A 27,365-nucleotide genomic window follows, 5' to 3' on the forward strand; every position below is an offset into this window, starting at 1 on the left:
CCGATTCAGCTGCTAATGCTAACAGCGACAGTCGTGACAGCAAACGAAAACGAACTGATGTCTCGGCTGGCGTATTGACCCTAGACCCCGTTCAAAACATCCAGAACCCAATCGTTCCTACACCTAGCACGATAGAATTAATAAACTTAGCATCTCCAAGTCCTCTTACAGTAGAGCCTTCAACATCAAAGGCACCTCCAACAAAACTAGCAGCTAGAAAAAATATTGAACCTGCAAACCGTTCTCAGGCGACTGAGCCTGGAACTAGGAAGTTGGTTGTAGTCCCTCCTAAAAAATCGATATTCGTGTCAAGATTCGAGAGGGATACTACTGATGAGGATCTGAAATCGTATATCTTCTCAAAAAGGAAAACCCATGACGTAACAATTCGGAAATTTAATTTTAGTTATGAAAGAAACGTATCTTCCTTTAGATTAGATTACCTATTGACCATTTTGACACTATCTTGAGTAACGATTTTTGGCCCTCTGGGGCACTTGTGCGGGAATTTGAATATAGGCGGAATAAGAGTGTTCCAAACTTAGCAAATATCCCTGTTAATAACACTGAGTTAAAAAACTGAACGAAAAATCTGCTTTAGATATACTTTACCAAAATGTTAAGAGGCTTAAACACCAAGTTAACAGAACTGTTTTTAAACTCATTTAACTCAAGCTACGATATAATTGCTTTAACCGAAACCTGGCTGAAACCTCATGTTTTTAACTCAGAGATCCTCTGTAATGACTACCAGATATATCGAAATGACCGCCTGAACAGGGTTGGAGGTGGGGTTCTGCTTGCTGTACACGGTTTGCGTAACCGCCACCGATACAACTGAGTTCTTGTGCATACGCACACAACTAGCAACTATCCACATTTATTTGGCCATCTGTTATATCCCGCCATCCTCTGAACTGTCCGTTTATATGCATCACATTTCCTTGCTAAGAACTGTTAATTCGATGCTAAAGCTTTCCGATTACATTATTGTCTTGGGTGACTTCAATATGCCACACATATCGTGGTGCATCTCTGACTTTAATATCGTACCAGTTTCGTCAAAGTCTTCCAACAATATATTTCTAGACGGAATGTATGAGCTGTGCCTTCAACAAATCAACATCCAATGGAGTAAATTCGGAAGAGTGTTAGATTTAGCCTTTGTGGATGATGAATCTAAATATTCCATTAGTCGATGCGAACCCATTATTGAACCTGAAGATGCTTACCACCCTTCCCTCAAAATAGTTTACGAAGTTGTAAATTATGCTTGTAACAGCGGAAATAAACGATACGACTCCAGTTATCGCTTCGACTTTGCGAAGGCCAATTTTAAAAAATTAAATCGTGATCTATCTCGAATAGTGTGGTCAATATTTAATGCTGATGTGGAGCAAAGCTTTTCTCACTTTTACAATACCATTTACTGTCTTTTTGAAAAATACGTACCTAAGCGGATTTGTGTACATTCCGATACAAGCCAAGTATGGTTCACTAAAGAGCTGAAAACTTTAAAGAATAAAAAGTCTCGATCTTTCAAGTTGTTCAAAAAGACGGGTTTACATAACCATTACTTACAGTACTCGATTCTACGCTGCAAGTATTTTCAATTGAACAAAAAGTGTTACAAAGCTTATCTTTGTAAAATGAAAAGAAATATAACTTGCAACCCGAAGGCATTTTACGTATTCGTAAACTCTAAACGCAGGGTGAAAGGGTTTCCATCATCCATGAAATTCCAAGATAATATTTCCAGCGATGATCAAGAGATCGCCGACTTCTTTGCGGAATTTTTCAAATCAAATTACTCTATTGAGACCAACGTTTCACCTAATGAATACCCATACCATATTGATTCATGTTATTCAATCAGAGCTCCATTTATATCTTCAGAAGATGTATTATCTTATTTAAAAACTTTAAAAGTATCATATTCATACGGCCCCGACACACTTTCTTAAAAAATGTGCCGCAAACATCTATCAGCCGCTAACAGATTTATTTAATTTATCTTTAATTTATGGCGTTTTCCCAACAATATGGAAGGAATCTTTTCTTATTCTGCTTCATAAAAATGGAAGCAGGTCTTCAATAGAAAACTACCGGGGCATAGCAAAGTTATCCGCTATCCCAAAGTTATTTGAGGCTATTGTTACCCACCACCTAACATTCTCTATTTCCCCCATAATTGCAAGCTCGCAGCATGGGTTCTGTAAGGGCAAATCACCTATCACCAATTTACTAGAATTTACCACCCACGTTTCTAATGGATTTAGAAAAGGCCTTCACACTGATGTAATTTACACCGATTTCAGTAAAGCTTTCGACAAAGTATCACACCCATTACTTATTCATAAGCTCAGTCAACTCGGTTTTCAACCCCGTCTTATATGTTGGATTTCTTCGTATCTTGGTTATCGTACGCAAAAAGTAATCTTTAAAAATACGCTTTCTGGGGTCATCAATGTTTCTTCTGGTGTTCCTCAGGGCAGCCATCTTGGTCCGATTCTGTTCTTGTTGTTCATAAACGATATATCTGGTACAATTAAATACTCAAAAATCTTGATGTACGCAGACGATGTATAACTTTTCAAATCATGTGCCTCGGTTGAGGAACATTCCTTGCTTCAAATGGATTTAAATCACTTGGTTACCTGGTGCAATGTAAATTATATGCCGCTCAATCTCAAAAAATGTAAATTCATGTGTTTTTCTCGGAGAGTTTCGCCACCAGCTTCATATACAATTAACAACTATAGTCTAGAAACTGTAAACAATTTTATTGACTTGGGAGTCATGATGGATTCCAAACTTAGTTTCAATCTTCATATTAATGCTACAGTGAATAAAGGCAAAGGTGTTTTTGCATTTGTTAAACGGTGGTCAAAAGAATTTAACGACCCTTACATAACTAAAGCACTTTTTACAACATTAGTTAGGCCAATATTAGAATACGGCTCGATAATTTGGAATCCGCGTTATCAAGTCCATGCAGACAGTCTCGCATCAATACAAAAACAATTTTAACTATTTGCCTTAAGAAATTTCCAATGGGACTCTTTAACTAATCTTCCACCTTATACTAATCGATTAAAGCTTATCAATCTTCCAACTCTTGCTAGTCGAAGGGAAATGCTTGGTGTAATATTTATGACAAAACTTTTAAATGGATCAATTTCGAGCCCATTCCTTCTGAATGAAGTGAACTTTTGCGTTCCCTCTCGGACATGGAGACACTTCAAACCTCTTCTGCTGAAACAATGTAGAACGAATTTCGAACAAAATGAACCTTTTCGGCGTTTATGCCAAGATTATAACTCTCACTCAAACACATTTGATAGCTCGGACTCCCTTTTTTCTATAAAAAAGATTGTTCTCACCTCTCTAAATTAATGTATAATACGTTTGCTTCTGTTATCTTTACGTATTACGCTTGGCTGATGAAATTTCTTCTGTAGCTGAGCAGTCTCAGTTCGTGACGCTTGACAAACCGCTGCCCATCAAAGACTCGGCAAAATAAAAAAAAAAAATAAATAAATAAAAAAAAAAGTTATTATATATATATATAAATCGATCGCGTGAACAGGATTAGCCTGGTTTCATTGGGCCACTTGAGGGCAGCGCGCTGCCACAACGTCCATTAAAAAAAAAAAAAAAAAAAACACAAGAGCTTTGCATTATTAGACTTTAGCGCAGTAATTTCTCTCATTAAGCATTTAAGTGTTGATACACTGAACATATTATTAGTATTATTGCTTTTGATTACAGCATCACCATCCGATTCGTTCGAAAAAGTATTGTTTAGAAAGAGAGGCGGTGAGCGAATAGAACTTTTTGGACGCGTATTAGCAGTGTCATGCTGTCGCATAGAATTACCAAATTTTATCTATCCGGATATATTTGAAGTTGAAGTTGGTGATTTTCATGTGGTTGTTGTAATGTTGGCGTAAGCACAAAAAAAAATTGTGAACAGTCTAGTTGAGGGTCGACTGCTAATACGCTACCAAAAATATCGAGAGAGGTGTCAAACGACGCGTCTTAACATCAGTATTAATAATCCGAAGGCGACAAATTTTAACTCGTTCAAAAGATATTAACGAAAACCCGAAAAAAGACCCGCAGGTACCTCCGAAACCGGGGGTGAGACCCATAGCATTTTTGCGCAGAACACCTTTCTGCGTTGGCGGCCTTCGGCCGCGCGGTAAAAGTCTAGTTGAGGGGTCGACTGCTAATGCGCTGCCACAAATATCGAGAGAGGTGTCAAAAGACGCCTATTAATTTCGAGAACAATAATCCGAAGGCGGAAAAGAAAAATTTTATCTCTGTCCGGAGATATTTGCAGTTGAAGTTGTACCCACAAAAAAAATGTGCAAAACCGTGGCGGTAGCCACGGTTATACCACACACCCGGACTTGGCATGGCGTAGCCCAGGGTTATTTTTTATAAACGCGGCCGAAGGCCGCCAACGCAGAAAGGTGTTCTGCGCAAAAATACTATGGATCCCACCCTCGGTTTCGGAGGTACCCGCTGGTCTTTTTTCGGGTTTTCGTTAATATCTATTGAACGAGTTAAAATTTTTATTTTCCGCCTTCGGATTATCAATAATGATGTCAAAACGCGTCGTTTGACACCTCTCGATATTTTTGGTAGCGTATTAGCAGTCGACCCCTCAACTAGACTATTACCCGCCGCGCTTATAAAAAATAACCCTGGGCCACGCCATGCCAAGTCCGGGTGTGTGGTATAACCGTGGCTACCGCCACGGTGATGCACATTTTTTTGTGGATACAACACAACAACAAACACATGAAAATCGCCAACTTCAACTGAAAATATCTTCTGCGCAAAAATGCTATGGATCCCACCCTCGGTTTCTGAGGTACCCGCGGGTCTTTTTTCGGTTTTCGCTAATATCTTTTGAACGAGTTAAAATTTTTCGCCTTCGGATTATTAATACTGATGTCAAGACGCGTCGTTTGACACCTCTCGATATTTTTGGTAGCGTGTTAGCAGTCGACCCTCAACTAGACTATTACCCTATATCCGCGTATTAGCAGTCTCATGCTGTCGTAAATTACCATTTTTTCTGTATCTGGTGGTCTTCACATGTGTAGATTATTGCTTTTTCTGGGTAAAAGTCTAGTTGAGTGGTCGACTGCTAATACGCTACCAAAACTATCGAGAGGTGTCAAAAGACGCGTAGATGTTGCAGTCCGGAGATATTTGCAGTTGAAGTTGACGATTTTCATGTGGTTGTTGTTGTGTTTGTACCCACAAAAAAATTGTGCACCACCGTGGCGGTAGCCACGGTTATACCACACACCCGGACTTGGCATGGCGTAGCCCAGGGTTATTTTTTATAAGCGCGGCCGAAGGCCGCCCACTCAAAAAGATGTTCTGCGGAAAAATACTATGGATTCCACCCCCGGTTTCAGAGGTACCAGCGGGTCTCTTTTCGGTTTTTCGTTAATATCTTTTGAATGAGTTAAAATTTTTATTTTCCGCCTTCGGATTATTAATACTGATATCAAGACGCCCTAAGACGGCTTCTGCTATGATGCGAGTGAGAAATGAACCGCTAATTGGGTACTTCAGTTTGCCATTTACTGTGAGTTGGCGTACTGTGTGCATATTATTGTTATCGCCAAATGCTATTCGCATGCATTGGTATGTAGCTGCTGCTGTTGGCTACCTATTAATGTACTATGTATGTATACTCTCAGGTGTAGGTGAAAAAGGGTTAGAGTGGGGGTCTCAAGCGTAGGAGAAAAAGGGTTACAGTGGGGGTCATACTATTGTAACGCTACGTTACAGTCCCCCTCCCACTTCGGTTGACGGAAAGCCGCTGTGAGGAACAGGAGTATCCCGCCAGGCCTGGCCTAGCGGTTGTATGTGTGCCGTTATGCCGGCTTTGCCGGTGTGTATGCGTACATGGTTTTATTATCATTTTTTTTTCCTTAAAATAGACAGAGTCCTTCCACTTATACCTAGCAAAGTTGATTTAGAAAAAAAAATGTTTACATATCAGGTTTAATTACAATTTCGTTGTTCTTAAAACTAACCGGATATTTAATTTTAAAATAATGCGAAATTCATGAATATTATAAATAAGTTGCCATCCTTCTTCTTCTTCTTCCATCCTTGACATATTGGCGCTGTTCTCATCTACCTCGTGTTGTGATTGCATTATAGCCATTCGGTATTCGGTAATATATGGGCCGCAAAAAAAATGCGGTACCCTTTGTATTTTCACTCGGTTGACTGGCCACTGGTACTGCTCCCTCCGTCTGCACCCGCTCTAACGTCGCTTTATTTCGCCGAAGTTTATGTTTGCTGAAGATGCTTTTGTACCCTCTTTGCTGACTACATTTACTGAAAATGCCATTTGTGGGGTCTCCTACTCACATGTGCGGTGGTTGCTCAGGAACGGTGATAACGCTTTTCGCCGAACTGCTTCCCATTGTCGGTGGGGAATGTTTTCGGACAACCAAGTCGGTATAAGACCTTTTCTTGTAGCGCTTTGAGCACGCTTGCCGTTTTTGCTTGGCGCGCCGGGATTAACTCGACTCACTTGTAGAATTTGTAGATCGTGGCGGGCAGGTAAGTGCTTCTTTGTTTGGAACGTGGTAGTGGTGGCACGAAGTCCGCGGTTACTATTTCCCATGGCTGCGAATATTGCATGGTTGCCAATAATCTCACCGGGCACTTTTCTGTCGCCTTTTATTGTGTAAAGTATGTCTGGTTCGGTGTTTTGTAATGGGCAGCGGGAGAGCGCATTGCATATCGCGTTCGGCGCTCTTTTTCGGTAATCTTCATTGACGTTGTATGTTTGTATAGCCTTATAACGGGGGTAAAAGCGTTGCTTCAGCGGTCGTTTATGTTTACGGATGGTCGAAGGTTCGGCTGCGGTAATTGGGCTAACGGTTTTACTCAATCGCTTCTGGTGGTGCTCCGGTTTTTGACCATTGTTCACATGATCCCTGCTGGCCATTGCACATAGTGTGTCTAGCTCGGCTGATCTCCTGGTCAAGGTGACTTTTAACGGCTGACCATCTAGAGTGAGGGTGATTCCCCTTTCCCGTAGAAAGTCCATTCCTAAGATCATCCGTTCTGCCAGGTTCGGGATGACAGACATCATTGTTTTAGTGGTTTGTCCTTGGTACGTAATCCTTGCTGGACATGAATTCGAGCTATAGACACACGTCTGGTCTGCCAATTGGAAGCTCCGCCTGTGAAGATGTGGTTTGATATTGTTCCTCTCCAGGTGGTTTCGTATTGACTCGTCGACGTATGATGGTGGCGCCGGCGTCTACTAGCGCGCGCACGCTCATGCCCTCGATGGTTATCGGTATGTAGAGACGGTCATCTACTTGCATTTTGGCAGCGGGATTGGCTGGTGGTTCCATATACTTCTGTGGCCGCACAAATAATGCTTGGCGGCTTCCTCTCACATAACTTGACGGCATCCTGGATGTATTTTTGTCGGTGGATTGGTTGGTTGAAGGGCATACGCAGTCCCTGGAGAAGATGTTGTCTTGCCCACACCAGGAGCAGAACATTCTCCAGCGGCCCCTGCATTGGAAGCGGCGGTGTCCGCGTTCCTTGCAGCGCCAGCAGCACTCCTTGCTATTGTACTCCGTTTGAAGATGATGCAGGCTGTGGATCGCCACTTTGCCCTGTTTCGCTTCCTCGATTTTTAGCAGCTCATCTTCTTCCGTTATTTCCAGGAGCTCATCGATCGTCTTAAACTCGCTGCGCTTGACGAAGAGGCGGTATTCAACACGTAGGCCATCGTATATTCGAGGAGTGACTGGGTTGCTTAATAAAGCAACCACTTCCTCTGACTAACCTGCGAGGAATGAAGTGACAACAGCAAATTCATTCTCTTTTATACTGCTTCTGCTATAATGCGAGTGAGAAATGAACCGCTAATTGGGTACTTCAGTTTGCCATTTACTGTGAGTTGTCGTACTGTGTGCATATTATTGTTAACCCCAAATGCTATTCGGATGCATTGGTATGTAGCTGCTGCTGTTGGCTACCTGTTAATGTACTATGTATGTATACTCTCAGGCGTAGGTTAAAAAGGGTTAGAGTGGGGGTCTCAGGCGTAGGAGAAAAAGAGTTACAGTGGGGGTTGTACTATTGTAACGCTACGTTACAGTCCCCCTCCCACTTCGGTTGACGGAAAGCTGCTGTGAGGAAAAGGGGTATCACGCCAGGCCTGGCCTAGCTGTTACATGTATGCCGTTGTGCCGGCTTTGCCGGTGTGTATGTGTGCATCATTTTATTAACATTTTATTTCATAAAATATACAGAGTTATTCCACTTATATCTAACAAACTTAATTCCAAAAAAATGTTTACATATCAGGTTTAATTACAATTTCATTGTTCTTAAAACTAATTTTAAAATAATGCAAAATTCATGAATATGTTTTTGTACCCTCTTTGCTGACTACATTTACCGCAAATGCCATTTGTGGAGTCTCCTACTCGCATGTGCGGTGGTTGCTCAGGAACGGCGATAACGCTTTTCCGCCGAACTGCTTCCCAATGTCCGTGGGAAAAGTTTTCGGGACAACCAAGTCGGTATAAGACCTTCTCTTGTAGCGCTTTGAGTACGCTTGCCGTTGTTGCTTGGCGCGCCGGAATTAACTCCACCTACTTGTAGAGTGGAGGTAAGTGCTTCTTTCCTTGGAACGTGGTTGCAGCGGCACGAAGTTGGCGGTTACTATTTCCCATGGCTCCGGATATTGGATGGTTGCCAATAATCTCACCGGGCTCTTCTCTGTCGCCTTTTATTGTGTAAAATATGTCTGGTTGGTGTTTTATAACGGGCGGCGGGAGAGCGCATTGCATATCGCGTTCGGCGCTCTTTTTCGGTAATCCTCATTGACGTTGTATGTTTGTATAGTCGGATAACGGGGGTAGAAGCGTTGCTTCATCGGTCGTTTATGTTTACCGATGGTCGAATGTTCGGCTGCGGTAATTGGCCTAACGGATTTACTCAATCGCTTCTGGTGGTGCTCCGGTTTTTGACCATTGTTCACGTGATCCCTGCTGGTCATTGCACATAGTGTGTCTAGCTCGGCTGATCTCCTGGTCAAGGTGACTTTTAACGGCTGACCATCTAGAGTGAGGGTGATTCCCCTTTCCCGTAGAAAGTCCATTCCTAAGATCTTCCGTTCTGCCAGGTTCGGGATGACGGACATCATTGTTTTAGTGGTTTGTCCTTGGTACGTAATCCTTCCTGGGTACGAATTCGAGCTATAGACACACGTTTGGTCTGCCAATTGGACGCTCCGCCTGTGAAGATGTGGTTTGATTTTGTTCCTCTCCAGATGGTTTCGTATTGACTCGTCGACGTATGAGAGGGTGGCGCCGGTGTCTACTAGCGCGCGCACGCTCATGCCCTCGATGGTTATCGGTATGTAGAGACGGTCATGTACTTGCTTTTCGGCAGCGGGATTGCAGGCTGGTGGTTCCATATACTTCTGTGGCCGCACAAATAATGCTTGGCGGCTTCCTCTCACATAATTTGACGGCATCCTGGATGTATTTTTGTCGGTGGATTGATTGGTCGAAGGGCATAGGCAGTCCCTGGAGAGGATGTTGTCTTGTCCACACCTGGAGCAGAACATTCTGCAGCGCCCCTGCATTGGAAGCGGTGGTGTCCGCGTTCCTTGCAGCGCCAGCAGCACTCCTTGCTATCGTACTCCGTTTGAAGATGATACAGGCTGTGGATCGCCACTTTGCCCTGTTTCGCTTCCTCAATTTTTAGCAGCTCATATCCTTCCGTTATTTCCAGGATCCTTTTCCGTTTTTCGATCCTTTTAAACTCGCTGCGCTTGACGAAGAGGCGGTATTCAACACGTAGGCCATCGTATATTCGTTCGATGTGGTTTTCCTTACACATTGTCGGGTGCTGGCGGATCAGCGTTTCTAATGCGAGGATGTAGTCTTTGGCTTTTCACGGCCGTGTTGCTTGCGTTGCCGGATGGCCTCTTCCAAATGTCGAAGATGACGCTTGGTAGGAGAAAATGTTGCACCTCCGTTCGAAAATCGCTCCATTGGTTGATTTGTTGTTTACGGATGCGGTACCATTGGACTGCTTTTTCACGTAGAAATTCCGGCAGCGTTGAGAGGAGCCGGTCGACGGGGATGCGGTAACATTCGGCAAGATCCTCTATCCTCTCCAGAAATTCGTGCAGCGACTCTTCATCCGAAAAATGCAAATCCCAGCGGCGAACGGTATTCATTAGCTCACCGTCGCTCATTTCGTCTGGCTTCGGTGGTGCGCGTTCTCTCTCATGCGCATGCGGTTGGGGACTATGAATCTGGATCGAAGGGCTTGGCTTTGTTGTTGGCTGGGGTAGCATAACGGATTTCCCCTCTTCTTCACTCACTTCTCTATCCAGCTCCTTCAGCAGGTCTTCGCTTGATTTTCTTGTACGTTTGGCTCGCACATATGCGCTCAGCGCGCGACGCAGTTCGGCTACGGTTTGGACTTCTACGGGGATTCGGTGTTCCTTACACTCCTCAATCAGCCTCTCCCTTTTCAGCAAGTTGTAACAGCAGCCTTAATAAATAATAAAAATGTCACCCTGTTTCCAAATTGCTGCAACACCCATTGTCTACTGGGAACGGACAACAGGTGTTGGGACAATTTGGAAACAGAGCAATTCGGCTCGGCAGAAAAATACCGGCCATTATAATTTGCGACAAAGAACGAAATACGTAAGCTGAGTGAAAAATAATTAAATGACAGCCTTTAATTTTTAAAAGTAAAACGTAGAGACAAAAATAGCACTAAGCTTAGTGCTGACATATGTAAAATATTAAAAAACAAACACAAACTAAATCTAACTTAAATAAAGATAAGTAAAATAAAATTGAAAACATTTTGACTTGTGAATTGGTGTATGTGTGGAGGCACAACAAGAACATTTTAGAAGTTCCAAAAATGGAACTTTATATGGCGACCGTGAGGCTGGAGCCTCAGCAGGCAACCGTATTTTGTTTGAAGAAGGTAGGCGGTGGTGTTAAATTTTTTTTGCAAAGGTAATTCTAAGTGGCAGTGGCAGTGAAAATATACGAATTTTAAATTGAAATAAATGAAAATTTTTAATGCAACGGAACTAATCCTACGTTAAATAGGGAGAAATAAACCAAAGTAAAGAAAGCGCTAAATAATAAAATTATCTAAAAACTACAACTAAATTATAAAGAAATAATGCAAAAAAATAAAAAACTTTAAATAAAATAAAATTGTCGTATAATATGCCATAACGGGATAAACCCACGCCACTAGCCAACGGCATATCATCACCATTTTTTTTTAACCACCACCACCACCAGCATTAGCATTGAGACCAGTAGCGGCAGCGCCGGCGAAGACCGCCAGAAACAACTCCGGCATAAGCAGCATTGGTGGCGACAGCGGCAGCATTTACGGTTGGAGCAGCAGCAGTCATAAGTATAATATATATGTAGTTAACAAATTTTTGCCTACGTTTTTATAACACATATATGTATGTATAGAAAACAGAAAATATCTTTTATGCGGTGCGTTATAATATATATACATTTTGGATTTTTTTTAAAGTGGTGCGTTCTACATTTAACTACTTCGGTTTTCAATAATTTTAAATTTTCGAAGACTGTTGAATTTGATAAGTAGTTTGTAACGTGTAAATTTAGAATTTTTTATATATAAACGGTGGTGTTTCGAGGAGGTGCTGTTTTGCACCACCTGTTTCGAAATAAAATAAAACAAGTATAATGTAGAGCACTTTATTGTTTCGTGATCACAGCAGAAGTGACGTCCAAAGTTTTACAATTTTTTGTCTTAGCTATGAATTTGATCTCATAGCAGGAATGAAAATGAATAGATGTTACAACAAATATTTAAATGCATTGTGTTAAGAGTAACAGTTATACATATGAGAAAAGGTTTAAAATTTATTATGTGTTGTGCTGAGGGAATAACAGTTAGGTATGCATATTATCATCCCATTTAGTGATGTAAACGAAATAAGAAATTAGTGCTGCTTCGAATATCGGGACTGCTCTGAACATCCTCCCCCCGTTGGAAGGTTTAGGCTTTCAACTGCTTCAGTCTCAATCGGAAGCACAGCAACTTTTCTTACTCCTCGCTTAACTAGTCCATTGGAAGTTTTGATCGTTATAACACGAACCACACCATCAGCGCCGCGTATCAAATTTTCCACACGCCCTAGTCGCCATTTCATGGATGGAAGGTTTTCGTCTTTTAAAATTACCATGTTTCCAGCCTGAATGCCTCCGTTTAACCTTTGCCACTTGACCCTCTCCTGCAACAGTGACAGGTATGAGGTACTCCATTTTTTCCAAAATACCTGTTGCATATGACATATGCGCTGCCATCGGTTTAAACGACTGATTTCAACACCGGTTACGTCTGGTTCAATTATGCTCGTAAATGGAGCGCCTATGAGGAAATGAGCTGGCGTGAGCACGTTCAAATCTTCTGGATTTTCTGAAATGGGACAAAGTGGACGAGAATTAATTATCGCTCCGATTTCACACACAAGGGTTCGGAGCTCTTCAAATGTTAAAATTGATAAACCAACGGTACGTAGAAAGTGGAATTTCGCTGACTTAACCGCAGCCTCCCATAATCCGCCGAAATGCGGAGATCGAGGTGGAATAAATTTCCAAGCGATGCCTTCTGAGATGCATTGATTCATTATTTCTGTCTTATGTGAGTTGCTTGAAAACAGTTGTCTTAATTCTTGCAGCTTGTTTTTGGCACCAACAAAGTTCGTTGCATTATCTGACCAAATGGTGTGTGGTTTGCCTCTTGTGCAAATGAAGCGTTTGAGGGCTGCCAGAAATGATGACGTGGTAAGATCTGGAACAAGCTCTAAGTGGCAAGCCTTCGTGCTAAAACAAATGAAAATGCATATGTAGCATTTTATCGGTGCCCTTGTGCGAACTTCCGATTTGTAATAGAATGGCCCACAATAGTCGACGCCAGTTGTGAAAAATGTTCGGTTTGCTTGCAGTCGGTCGGATGGTAGGTTGCCCATAATATGCTCATAGATCTTGGGTTTCAAACGGAAACAACGAATGCATTTGTTTATGACGCTGGACACAGCCTTTCGACCGCCAATTGGCCAATACTGCTGTCGAATCGAAGCTAGTACGCTTTGAGGGCCTGCATGTAGATATTTTTGGTGAAAATATTCGATCATTGCGTTTGTTACTGGGTGATTCTTTGGCATCAAAATTGGGTGTTTTGCTTCAAAATTTAATGATGAGTTTTGCAAACGCCCACCAACACGAAGAAGCCCAAATGTATCAACGAATGGATTTAATGACTTGAGCTTGCTTGATGAATTGAGTTCCTCATTGGATCGTAGCGCCTTGAACTCAGCTGCAAAATGAATTTGTTGAATGTTACGAATGAGCATGTGCGTACCCATTTTGATATTCAGCGGAGTCAGTGGTTGATTATCAAGGGGAATATTCCGCGATCGGGCAAAGTAGTAGTAAACGTATGCAAATATACGCTGCAATTTATCAAAGGAGTTGTGGTACTTGCAGTCGAGTGCCACCTCCCGCAGTTTGCAAGTAAGTAAAGATCTGCGCCGTCGTTCAGGCAAATCGGTTAGAAAAACCATGTTGTTTGGCCAAAACGAACTCTCTCTTGTAAGAAATGTTGGACCACTGCTCCACAGTTTAGATGCCATTAGTTCATTGGCGGTGCATCCCCTTGAAAGTATGTCTGCCGGATTTAAAGAAGTAGGCACGTGATGCCAAGTCATACCTTCTGTTAAAGCTTGTATCTGGCTTACTCTATTCGATACAAAAACGTTAAAATTTGACGGTTGCTCTCGCAGCCAGGATAGAGTAACCATTGAGTCTGACCAGCAATGAACTCTATGAGGATGTGGAAAATCTTGCGATATGGGTGCCACGAGTTCCGCAAGCAATAAGGCTGCACACAATTCTAACTTAGGAACAGTTATACTCTTTAGTGGTGAGACTCTCGACTTTGCACAAAGCAAGTGAGATTTCAAAACACCATCACATTTTGAACGAATATAAACGCAGACACCAAAAGCTGCTAAGCTCGCGTCACAGAATGCGTGAATCTCCCAAGTTGAATAAGGAGTTAGTACATAACGAGGAAATTTAATGCTGCTGACTAGGGCGAATTTTGCTTGAAAATCAGTCCAAGAAGTTTGCAATGATTGGGGCAAGGCTTCGTCCCAATGTAACTTTGCTTTCCAAAGGGTTTGCATAAAAATTTTTGCCTTTGTAATGACTGGCGAAACTAAACCAAGCGGATCATAAAATTTAGCAATATGCGAAAGTATTGCGCGTTTCGTAGTGCGTGAGCTGCATATTATAGGCGAAAAGGTGAATACGAAATAGTCTGTCTTTGGATCCCAGACAAGGCCAAGGGTTTTTGCAATATAAGTTCCATCATGGAACTTGAGTAGGCTTTCACGCTCTGAGTCATTTACATCATGCAGTGTACCAGCTTCGTTTGAGCACCATTTGCGAATATTGAATCCTCCGCGTTGAAGTAAACCCTTTACTTGATGCCTTATTTCAATTACTTCTTGTATGGTATTTCCACCTGAAAAAAGGTCATCAACATAAAAATCCCTTCTAAGTATTTTCGCACCTAATGGATATGACTCTTCTTCATCATAGGCAAGTTGATGCATAGCGCGTATTGCTAAAAAGGCAGCAGATTTTGTACCATAAGTGACAGTGTCTAACTTATATATCTGCAGTTCTTCGAGTGGATGCTCGCGCCATAAAATACATTGAAGATATTCGTCCGGAGGTGTCACTCGTACACATCGGTACATTTTACAAATATCTCCACACAAAGCGAATTTACGAAAACGAAATTGTAAAAGGGTTTTGAAAAGTGTCGGCTGAATAGTTGGGCCAGCTAATAGTAAATCATTAAGAGAATAGCCTGTGGTTGTTTTTGCAGAACCATCGAATACGACGCGAAGTTTTGTGGTAGTGCTGCTTAGCTTCTGCACGCAATGATGTGGAAGAAAAAATGTTGGTGTTGTTGTTGTACGCGACTTAGCTAGCGACATATGGTTTAACGATGCATACTCATTCATAAAGGAATTATACTGAATTCTCAAGTCATGATTTTTTTCCAATTTTTTTTCTAAGTTTTTGAATCTGTAGAGAGCATGATTGTAGGAATCGCCAAGAGCATTAAGGTTTGTTTTTGCTGGCAAACGTACTGAATACTCTCCAGATTCTAAACGAGAAAAGTTGTCCTTGAAATGGCGCTCACACCACTCATCATCTTCATCTGGTGGGGCAGCGGAATCGAATCGATTCTCTATTTCCCAGAATCGTTTCACAATGTCGTTCAAAAGGATGTTGGGTTGTTGTTCTTCAGCTATGTTTTTGCTGCAAGCAGCTAGAGTTGCTGATTTTTTATTGACATATGAAACCCCACCAGAGACAACCCAACCCAATCGAGTTTTTTGGAGTATGGGCAAATTCTTAGCTAGGCGAATTTGGCCAACGCACATCAGATCAAAAAATAAACCCGCTCCAATAAGCAAATCTATTCGCTGTGGTCTAAAGAACAAAGGGTCAGCCAGGCTAATATTCGATGGTATTTTCCATTCGGAAGAAAGACTGAAGTTTGGTTGGTAATCTGTTATGCTGGGAGTTACCACAGCAGTGAACGAAGTATTGTAGGTTTTATCTTGCGACTGTGCGAAAATGTCGATCTCCTTTTCGGCGGCAAAACTGGATTCGCCAATCCCGGAGATTAAAAATGATGATTTTTGAACGGAAGTTGCAGCTGATTTGCTAAACGAGTAGTGACGAAATTTATTTGAGAGGCCGAATCGAGAATGGCTCGACATGGTACAAATAGCCCAGAACGATTTTTTACTGACAGTATAGCCGTAGCTAATACCACATTACCTTTGACGCACGATTCCGAGGCCTTGGGCGTTAGATTTGTCGATAACGATGAAATTAGTGTTTGCTGTGACATGGTTGTGCCTTCAATTACTGACGTATTTGAGGGCGCTGACGACGAAGTAGAATTCAAATGAAGCAGCGAATTATGCTTGGATGAGCAATGACGGCAATTACCGGACTTACATCGTTGTAAACTATGGCCCTTGCGCAGACAGTTTAAGCAAAGTTGTAGCCGTTTGGCTTCTTTATAGCGTAAATTTGGAGACAGGTTCAAAAATTTTTGGCAACTATTTATGTAATGGTCTTTGGAATCACAAAATACGCATGATATAGAACTACTTGAAGATGCAAATAAAACATTTTTGGTGCCTTTATTGGCATTCGAATTTTTGCTCACCTGGTTACTAGTAGATTGTGTTACCTTAGCACTTTGCAAATTTTCCATCATGCGGCATCGCTTCTCCAAAAACGATGTAAATGAAGCCACGTTTGGCAATGTTTGTGTAGGCAAGTCTTCTTCCCACTTTTCCTGCGTCTTTTGATCAAACTTTCTAGCGACAAGATGTATGAGTAATCCATCCGAAATTTCTTGCGGTGTTGCCAAGGTGTTGAGAGCGCGAAGATGTGAATTGAATTTGTCGCTCAATTCACGCAAATCAGTAGCAGAGCCTTTATCAACCATCTTGAATCCAAACATCGCCTTTATATGCGCCTGAAAAATAAGCAATTTGTTATCAAACCTGTTTTTTAGAAGCGACAGGGCCTTGTTATAATTTTCTTCCACTGGTTCGAGTGAGGATATTGTTTCTAAAGCAGCTCCTTGCAAGCTAGCGCGTAGATGTTGAAGTTTTTCCACTTTGCTCAATTCAAGATCTTTGTCGATAACGCTGGTAAACATGGCGAAGTAGTTAGGCCAATCGATATACGCCCCACTAAAATTTGGTATTTTCAAATCCGGAAGTCGAGATTTTCGTAACGATGAGAATAAAGTAGTTGGCGAGTCTTCCGTTGGGAAATGTCTCGCTGTAGATGAATGTCTTGCGCTTGTTTTTTTGTGCAAATTGAGCTCGCGCGACAGCTTGGCCTTGACTTCTAGGTACACGTTAAAAAATTCTGCTCGGCTTGTTGCTTCGAGTTCGCACGGATCAGCTTCTTCTAGAGTCGATTGCACGTGGTCGAATCTGCCGTATATGCTCTCCACGTACTCCATGTGGACAGAAAGTTCAGCCTCATCCAGCTCATTAAGACGATCCGCCGATAAAGTTTTGTTTAACTCAATTAGTTGATGTGTTATTGACGTAGCCTTTCTTTTATTGAACGTGATTACTTCAAAGTTGTTCATCGTTGCATTCGCTGGCGTTGTGTCAGCACTTTTCTTCAACTTGCTACCCTTTGTCATGGTGGCTGATTGCACGGCAATAATTCCAGCCTTGTACCAAATTTAATTAAATTAAAACGTGAACGAATTTTTACTTGTTCGCAAAGTAACCCGATCACGTCGGGGTCACCAAATGTTTCGAGGAGGTGCTGTTTTGCACCACCTGTTTCGAAATAAAATAAAACAAGTATAATGTAGAGCACTTTATTGTTTCGTGATCACAGCAGAAGTGACGTCCAAAGTTTTACAATTTTTTGTCTTAGCTATGAATTTGATCTCATAGCAGGAATGAAAATGAATAGATGTTACAACAAATATTTAAATGCATTGTGTTAAGAGTAACAGTTATACATATGAGAAAAGGTTTAAAATTTATTATGTGTTGTGCTGAGGGAATAACAGTTAGGTATGCATATTATCATCCCATTTAGTGATGTAAACGAAATAAGAAATTAGTGCTGCTTCGAATATCGGGACTGCTCTGAACAGGTGGGTTGTTAAAAACCAAGTAAATTCTTTCGAAATATGCGGTGGTTCCGTTAAAAACCAAGTACATTTTTTGAAATATGCGGTGGTTCCGTTAAAAACCAAGTCATTTTTTTTATATAAAGCGGTGCGTCCGTGAAAATATACGAATATTTTTACAAAGCGGTGCGTCTGTGAATATAAATGGATTTTTTTGAACATGTTACAACAATTTTGAGATTTTTACCAATTAATACCTATATACTATTGTGCAAAGTTTAAATTCAATTATTTCTTAAAGATTTTTCAATACAAGTGTAATGCAGTTTTCATTAATTCTTCAAATAAATTGTTAAATATTCCTTTAGCGACTATTCACCTTTAAATCAGTTCAATTTTACAATTTTTTTTTTCTTTTTCCTCAATATTTCAGCTCAACTTCACAGCAGTAGAAGATGCAGATGCTATAGTTGATGTCAAACTCGAAGACGAATTTGAAATTGAAGTCGAACACGAAGCGGCAGTATTCAACTGCTTCTGGCGTTTAGTTACAGCATTACGCATTTTATTATTATTTCCATCACTTTCACAAGTATCATTGGAAATGGTAGGATCAGATCTGAGTACCGAAGAAAACAAGCTAATGTTATTAGCAGAGGCATTAACAGTATTTGACTGTAAGTTCAGCACCTTCTGTTGCTAACGTATTAATGCTTACATTATCACCAGTAGAAGCATTCATGTTTACAACAGTGCCAGCAACATTAGATGTAACTTCAGTCTTGTTAGCAGCAGCGTTTATATTTTCAACAGCACCAGCCATGTAGTCAGGACTGCCGTCAACAGTATGAGCACACTCCGCAACAGTTTGTTTAGAAACAGAGCCAAAAGCAGAATTCGAGAAAGCGTAGGTATTCAACGGCAATTCTGCATTAAATTTAGCAATATCAGCTTTTAAGAGCCTGAGCTCATTAGAAACGAATGTGTTATTGTCACACAGTGACTGGTACATAGAGCGAAGCTCAATTTGCAAGTCACTAACTTGAGTACGTAGGTGGGTACCTTCAGCTATCGATGATTCAAGCAAACACAAGAGCTTTGCATTATTAGACTTTAGCGAAGTAATTTCTCTCATTAAGCATTTAAGTGTTGATTCGACACTGAACATATTATTAGTATTATTGCTTTTGATTACAGCATCACCATCCGATTCGTTCGAAAAAGTATTGTTTAGAAAGAGAGGCGGTGAGCGAATAGAACTTTTTGGACGCGTATTAGCAGTGTCATGCTGCCGCATAGAATTACCAAATTTTATCTATCCGGATATATTTGAAGTTGAAGTTGGTGATTTTCATGTGGTTGTTGTAATGTTGGCGTAAGCACAAAAAAAATTGTGAGCAGTCTAGTTGAGGGTCGACTGCTAATACGCTCCCAAAAATATCGAGAAAGGTGTCAAACGACGCGTCTTGACATCAGTATTAATAATCCGAAGGCGAAACATTTTAACTCGGTCAAAAGATATTAACGAAAAAAAAAGAGCGCGGGTATCTCCGAAACTGGGGTGAGATCCATAGCATTTTTGCGCAGAACACCTTTCTGCGTTGGCGGCCTTCGGCCGCGTGTTAAAATTCTAGTTGAGGGGTCGGCTACCGAAAATATCGAGAGAGGTGTCAAACGACGCGTCTTGACATCAGTATTAATAATCCGAAGGCGAAAAATTTTAACTCGTTCAAAGATATTAACGAAAAAGCGAAAAAAGGCCAGCAGGTACCTCCGAATCCGGGGGTGAGATCCATATCATTTTTGCGCAGAACTCCATTCTGAGTTGGCGGCCTTCGGCCGAGCGGTTAAAGTCTATTTGAGGGTCGACAGCTAACACGCTACCAAAAATATCGAGATAGGTGTCAAACGACGCGTCTTGATATCAGTATTAATAATCCGAAGGCGGAAAATAAAAATTTTAACTCGGTCAAAAGATATTAACGAAAAACCGAAAAAAGATCCGCGGGTACCCCCGAAACCGGGGGGTGGGATCCATAGTATTTTTGGGCAGAATACCGACCTGCATTGGCGGCCTTTGGCCGCGCTTATAAAAAATAATCCTGGCCTACCGGCACGGTGATGCATAATAACATAACAACCACATGAAAATCGTCAACTTCAACTGCAAATATGTCCGGACTGCAACATCTCCGCCTGCGGATTATTGTTCTCGATATTAATACGCGTCATTTGACGCCACTCGATATTTTTGGTAGCGTATTAGCATTCTACCCCTCAACTAGACTTTTACCCAGAAAAAGCAATAATCTACACATGTGAAGACCACCAGATACAGAAAAATGGTAATTTACGATAGCATGAGACTGCTAATACGTGTCCAAAAATATCAAGATAGGTGTCAAACGACGCGTCTTGACATCAGTATTAATAATCCGAAGCCGGAAAATAAAAAATATAACTCGTTCAAAATATATTAACGAAAAACCGAAAAAAGACCCGCGGGTACCTCCGAAACCGGGGGTGGGATCCGTAGTATTTTTGGGCAGAATACCTTTCTGCGTTGGCGGCCTTCGGCCGCGCTTATATAAAATAACCCTGGGCTGCGCCATGCCAAGTCCGGGTGTGTGTGATGTCCTTCTGCGTTCACAATTTTTTTTGTGTGACAAATTACAACAACGGTTGGTTTCGGTTTCGGATTATTGTTGTCGAGATTAATACGCGTCTTTTGACACCTCTTTCGATATTTTTACCATTTTGCCATTTATTTATCAAGTCTATGAACACATGTTCTTACAGACTACCAATGAAAAACTATACAGCATATTATTAACAAAATTCTTACAGACTACTAACAATTTACATACAATTAAAAAACAAACTACAATTAAGAAATACAAAAAGTTAACAAGTCAGTGAAAAACTAGCACTTACAGACTAATATAAAAGAATTCATAACTAAAAAACACACTTTAATAAATTAATAAAAACGTTCTTCGACAAAGAGAAATCAAGTTCGACAAAATATGTGATCTTATTAAATTCACTCATAGCGCGGTTAATTGGGGCATTTCTCGCATAATTAGTTCTACTATTAATGCCATAAAAAGGGTAAAAGCTTCTAAGTTCTCTTCTTGGAACATTAAGATTAATTTTCTAAAGAAGAGCAACACAATCTGTATCCCCATGGATGATGCAATATAAAAAGGTCAAAGAAAGAATAGACCTTCTCGCTTCTAAAGTTTTAAGATTTAAAAGAACTAAACGTGCATTATATGAGGGAAGGAAGTGACCGCAGACAGTATTTAAGAAAAACTTTTTGAACTCTCTCAATCCTATTAATTGCAAACTGTTGGAACGGTCGCCAAATGATAGTGGCATACTCGAGATCAGATCGTACAAATGAATTGTAAAGGAATTTGAGTGTATACGGGTCAGAGAACTCTGCACTATTACGCCGAATAAAACCAAGCATTGCATACGATTTGGCTATGATAAAATTTACATGGCTGTTGAAAGAAAATTTGGTATCATAAACCACACCAAGGTCCTTGATTTTATCAACAGTCTGCAGTGGTTTGTTATCAATGGTATATGAACTATTAAACTTAAAGCGCAATTTAGAGTAGGTTACGTGAAAGCATTTATTAATATTTAATGAAAGGTGGGATCTAACGCACCAGGAATAGAGATTATTAATTTCACACTGAAGTTCGAACATATCACGCGAAGACTTTATAATGGAGAAAACTTTAAGATCATCAGCGTACAAGAGAAACCTAGCATACGAAAAGCAAGTGCTGATGTCGTTGATGCACAGGACAAAGAGCAAGGGTCCAAGAATACTGCCTTTCGGAACGCCGGAAGTTGCAAGGTATGGATCGGATGATACACCATCAATGCAGACAATACACCATCTGTTAACTAAATAAGATTTTAGCCACTTCAGAAAATTTGAGTGAAAACCAAGACAGGAAAGTTTATGAATAAGGATCTCATGTGATACCTTATCGAAGGCTTTGGAGAAGTCAGTATAAATACAATCCACCTGGTATACAGATGCAAAAGCAGATATACAATACTCACTAAACTCCACTAGATTGGTGACCGTCGAACGTCCCGCAACAAAACCATGCTGCTTGGCACAAATTAGGCTCTTCACTGAAAAGTATAACTTGTCTTTTACAACACATTCAAATAACTTCGAAACAGTAGTGAGCTTTGATATAGGTCTGTAGTTACAGACATCATTCTTATTTCCAGATTTGTAGATAGGAGTTATCGATGCAAGTTTCCAAGCATCAATAAACTCCCCGCACTGAAGTGACATATTAAACACGATCTCAAGAGGCAAAACTAAGGCCGGACAACCTTTAATCAAGGCACTTGAGACACCATCAGAATCTGTCCTGACCGATTGCTTTAAATTAGTAATACTACTTGAGATATCGTCACATGAAATCGACATTGAACCGAAATCCAGAGCAGAATTTAAATCAGATGCAAAGTCGAAAGAAGGGGCATCATCATAGGATGCACTAAAATAGTCCGCAAACAGGTTCACTACCGCATTAGGATTTGTAGCTACATTATCTTGTAAAAGACAGAATCAGGAACCGAGGAGCAGGTCCTTTTAGATTTAATAAAACTCCAAAATGTTTTTGGATTGGACTTAATATTTGTCTCAAAGCTAAGAATATAGTTTTTGTAAAGAAACTTATCCAAGCAGTTAAACTTCTTTAGATACTGCTGATACTTCTCGTAAAAGAACAGATTCTTGGTCTGACTAAACTTTTTGTAGTATTTGATTCGCAAATTCTTCAATTTTTTAAACCCTTAGTATACCAAGGTAATTTATACGGTTTTTTCTTAAAGACTGGAACATGCCTTAAACATAGGTCAAAAAGCGTTGATCTAAAAATCTCATAGCAAATGCTAACATCTGAGGATGAAAAAAGATCAACCCAGTTAATTTCCGAGAAAACATGGTTAAGTATAGACATGTCGCACCGTGCAAAATTAAAAGCGATATCATCATTTACAGAGGGTACACAAAACACATAAAACTCAAGTTTAAGAACAATAGTAGTGTGATGCATATCCGACGGAGCAAATGGTGCATGGCATTCGGAAATGTTAAAATTAATATTATCACTGAGGAATATAAGATCTAATATTCTGTCAAGCCTGTTAATGAAGTTATTGATTTGCAGCAAGTTTAAGCTTAACATGTTATCTATAAAATAAGTCATAGGACTTCGATATATTATTTGGCATGAGGCCCGAACCACAGAAACCCTGAGACCAAGTGACATCACTTAGATTAAAGTCACCTAAAATACATACAGGATTATCACCAAGCTTATTAAGAACTACAGATGAAATATTGTCAGCATGAGCTTTATAAAGATCTTCCGAACTATTCGGCGGAATATAAGATACCATCAAGTATAGAGAGCCGAAGTACGTAGAGCCACTAACTTTAACACAGATTTGGTCAAGTAGCGAATCGTTATTATCCAGCTGAATTAGGGAAGCATTATACTTGCGTAGAGCTGCAATAAGTACACCTCCATCTCGAGAACGCCCAGTTTTTCCGCATCCCTGTCTTTACGGAAAACGACAAACAAATTGGGATCGAAGAATTCGCCATCAAAAAAATCTGGAGTCTGCCAAGTTTCAACAATGACAAAAATATCGTACTCTAACTGCGAGCTCAGCGACTTAACATCATGCGCTTTTGTTCTGATGCCAGAAGCATTTTGAAAATAGATATTTAGTTGCTTGTTGACAAGATTAGTATTGCCACTGACAACTAAGGGCAATTCGTTTGCCTTACTCTTTGGGAAAAAAACGAAATGACCGAACGTTCACCCCAGCAGGCCACAAATCTGGTGATAAAACGGCATCATATAGTGTTTCTGTAACACCAACCTTAAAGTTGACTTTTGTTAATGAGTCAAGCGGAGTGTCATTTTTTATAAGCCTTTTGCAGGCATAGTTAGACTTATCAGCCTTCAGATGTCTTACCAGATAACTAATGATATCGTTAGAGGAAACTGATGGCTGAAATGATGATAAGTGCAGCCAACTCATACTAACTACACCCAATTCTGTACTTATATTTGATCCAACAAAAATTGGCTTACGGCGGTTAAAATTTTCGTTGAGTTTACTTTGTACAGAAGAGGTTGTAGTTACAGACTTCACAGTAGTAGAAGATGCAGATGCTATAGTTGATGCCAAACTCGAAGACGAATTTGAAATTGAAGTCGGACACGAAGCAGCAGTATTCAACTGCTTCTGGCGTTTAGTTACAGCATTACGTATTTTATTATTATTTCCATCACTGATCTGAGTATCGAAGAAAACAAGCTAATGTTATTAGCAGAGGCATTAACAGTATTTGACTGTAAGTTCGGATTAGAAGATGGAGCATTTATGTTGTCAGCACCTTCTGTTGCTAACGTATTAATGCTTACATTATCACCAGTAGAAGCATTCATGTTTACAACAGTACCAGCAACATTAGATGTAACTTCAGTCATGTTAGCAGCAGCGTTTATATTTTCAACAGCACCAGCCATGTAGTCAGGACTGCCGTCAACAGTATGAGCACACTCCGCAACAGTTTGTTTAGAAACAGAGCCAAACGCAGAATTCGAGAAAGCGTAGGTATTCAACGGCAATTCTGCATTAAATTTAGCAATATCAGCTTTTAAGTGCCTGATCTCATTAGAAACGAATGTGTTATTGTCACACAGTGACTGGTACATAGAGCGAAGCTCAATTTGCAAGTCACTAACTTGAGTACGTAGGTGGGTACCTTCAGCTATCGATGATTCAAGCAAACACAAGAGCTTTGCATTATTAGACTTTAGCGAAGTAATTTCTCTCATTAAGCATTTAAGTGTTGATTCGACACTGAACATATTATTAGTATTATTGCTTTTGATTACAGCATCACCATCCGATTCGTTCGAAAAAGTATTGTGTAGAAAGAGAGGCGGAGAGCGAATAGAACTTTTTGGACGCGTATTAGCAGTGTCATGCTGCCGCATAGAATTACCAAATTTTATCTATCCGGATATATTTGAAGTTGAAGTTGGTGATTTTCATGTGGTTGTTGTAATGTTGGCGTAAGCACAAAAAAAAAATTGTGAGCAGTCTAGTTGAGGGTCGACTGCTAATACGCTACCAAAAATATCGAGAGAGGTGTCAAACGACGCGGTTAAAGTCTAGTTGAGGGTCGACTGCTAACACGCTACCAAAAATATCGAGATAGGTGTCAAACGACGCGTCTTGACATCAGTATTAATAATTAATTTTGGGCAGAATACCTTCCTGCGTTGACGGCTTCTATCATTAAAAGGAGACGACTTTAGACTCATGAGGGGTATTCTGAATGGACACTGCCTTCTGGCGTCACATGCCTTTAAATTAGGCTTGGTCAGTGATAGCAGATGTAGGAAGTGCGGGTTGGAGGAGGAAACGATCGAGCACGTTCTGTGCTCGTGCCCAAGAGGACGGAGTTATTTTAAAACATAGTTCCTGGTTTTTGATAGGGTTTTCCAGTTTGGTCGTTAAAACAAAATTCTGGTAAGACTACACTCAAGCAGTCTATATGAGGTCCTCATGGACCAACCAGTTCAACCTAACCTAACCTAATTGATGTTATCAGTAATAAATATGAGATCTAAAAATCGAGTTAGTTGATTGAAGATGCTATTAATTTGCTTAAGATTTATACTTAGAAAGCTATCAACCACATAAGATACAAGTAGAGTAACAATATTATTAGCCTGAATTATAAAAATGACTGCTCCTATTAATGTTACTTAAGTTAAAATCACCTAAGGCGCATAACTGATTATCTCGGAAATGGTCTACAGCCAGAGAAATAACATTCAACCCTATGCTGTATCTCGATTACGTTCCCGTTCCACGCTCCGCTTTAATCGAAGTTTGGAATTCTGCATTACGACGGAATCGTAAAGAGAAGAGGAAAAGCAAATGATTTTTCGAAATCAGCTGTTGGTACGGAATGTGAACATTGAAACAAAATAAATTGAAGAAAATTTGTAAAAAACATTGAAAAACTTTTATATTTTATTATCCACGCCATTTTGCACAAAAAAAGCAATAGAATATATTGCCGCAGTGTTATATTTTTTTGAGTGAAGTGTTTTCATAATTGTAAGTGTGTTTTTTTCGTTCTTTTGGCCAATTCCCTGCCGTGGCCACCAAGTTTTGTTAAAACGGATTCCTGCACGAAAATAGTTGACATTTTCTGAATTTTAAGGATGCTAATTTCATTGCACTGGTCTAAAATACTTTATAAAGGTTTATTTATTCTTTCTGCAAGGATTGTTTACGTTTTCGCTTCACCTTCCTCTACGCCGGCAGCTTGCTTTGGCATATAACTGGACCCAACGAACAGACACAAATTATAGCTGTCTATTATAATGGAATCAATAGCCGCGGCATTATTTATGGAGTTGGAGTTGCATACGAAAATTGCCAGGCCAGAATGGAAAGGCAAATATTGCGAGATTTGTGTAATTCATTTGAGATGAGTGACGCATTGTAAGAAATTTAACTCAAAAGTGGTAAAGTTTAATGACTTATTTTCTTATTTAGGTTCAAAAAAAAACTTTCGACTTAACAAGGATGCTTTCAAGTATGTGTTAGATACTTTTGCGAGGCAATGACTGCATAATAAGACGGAATAAAGATGACGGTACACCCAGCTTAAAATTTACACGTCTGCGCTTATTTGCTGGGTTATCTTTTTAGATAAGAGTATAGCAATGGATCCAATTAATATTGATATCTGTGTGTTTCGCAGCATAGTTTTTTATGTCATCCGCTGTAACTTTATGTTCAAAAGACGACAAATGAACCCATCTGTTACGAACAGAAACAGACAATTCAGTGTTATCACTTCAACCAACATCAACCTGTAATTTCTTTTGCATTTCGTTTCTATTTATATTTTTGTCGTTTACTACAACAGTCCAATCAGTAGCATTGTTCACATTTAGAGACGATGATTGAGAGACAGAAGTGCCGTCAACAATAGGCTCAGAGTTATCAACATACTCTACTGCAGATAATGAGCACAAATCGCCATCAGCAATTCCATTTGACAAATCAGCACGAGTCATATCAGTAGCCGAAAGAGCACTTAATACGGTATGATTATTATTGCTGCTCACAGTGGGATACTGAGTACTAGAAGAATTATCAACAGATACAGCAACAACATCGGTAACACTGACCTCAGTCGCGGGAGTAATAGCATTAACAGCAACTACGCAAGAAGCAGCATGTGCCTTCAACGGCAAGCCATCACAGTCAGCGACTGTAGCGTTACTGGCTGTTGGTGGTAAAGCGGAGGTGGCATGCGGCATGGTTGCAAGCCCCTGCTAGCTCGCCGAATGGGGTGGGCTTTGCACACCCACACCCGCATAGCTGAAAAGAAATAAATAGAAGAATCCTGAGGAAAGTAGGATGAGAAGAAAAATAATGAAGGCCTGCCCTGTCAGGTG

General features: G+C 40.4%; 1 long non-coding RNA gene across 7 annotated transcripts in view; it reads left to right on the plus strand.

The window, feature by feature from the left end:
* Positions 1–27,365, plus strand: part of LOC137234294 (uncharacterized) — a 385,635-nt gene that overhangs the window by 54,159 nt on the left and 304,111 nt on the right. For 4 of the 7 annotated variants that reach the window (XR_010947769.1, XR_010947771.1, XR_010947772.1 and 1 more), the window contains exon 2: positions 18,248–18,721. This is a non-coding gene — a long non-coding RNA (uncharacterized lncRNA). Of the gene's footprint in view, positions 1–18,247; positions 18,726–27,365 lie in introns of all 7 variants that reach the window. The other 3 variants (XR_010947775.1, XR_010947773.1, XR_010947770.1) reach the window with 3 other exon arrangements.

This window comes from Eurosta solidaginis, chromosome X (genome assembly GCF_040869045.1).
Source record: "Eurosta solidaginis isolate ZX-2024a chromosome X, ASM4086904v1, whole genome shotgun sequence".
In the NCBI taxonomy this organism is placed as follows: domain Eukaryota; kingdom Metazoa; phylum Arthropoda; class Insecta; order Diptera; family Tephritidae; genus Eurosta; species Eurosta solidaginis.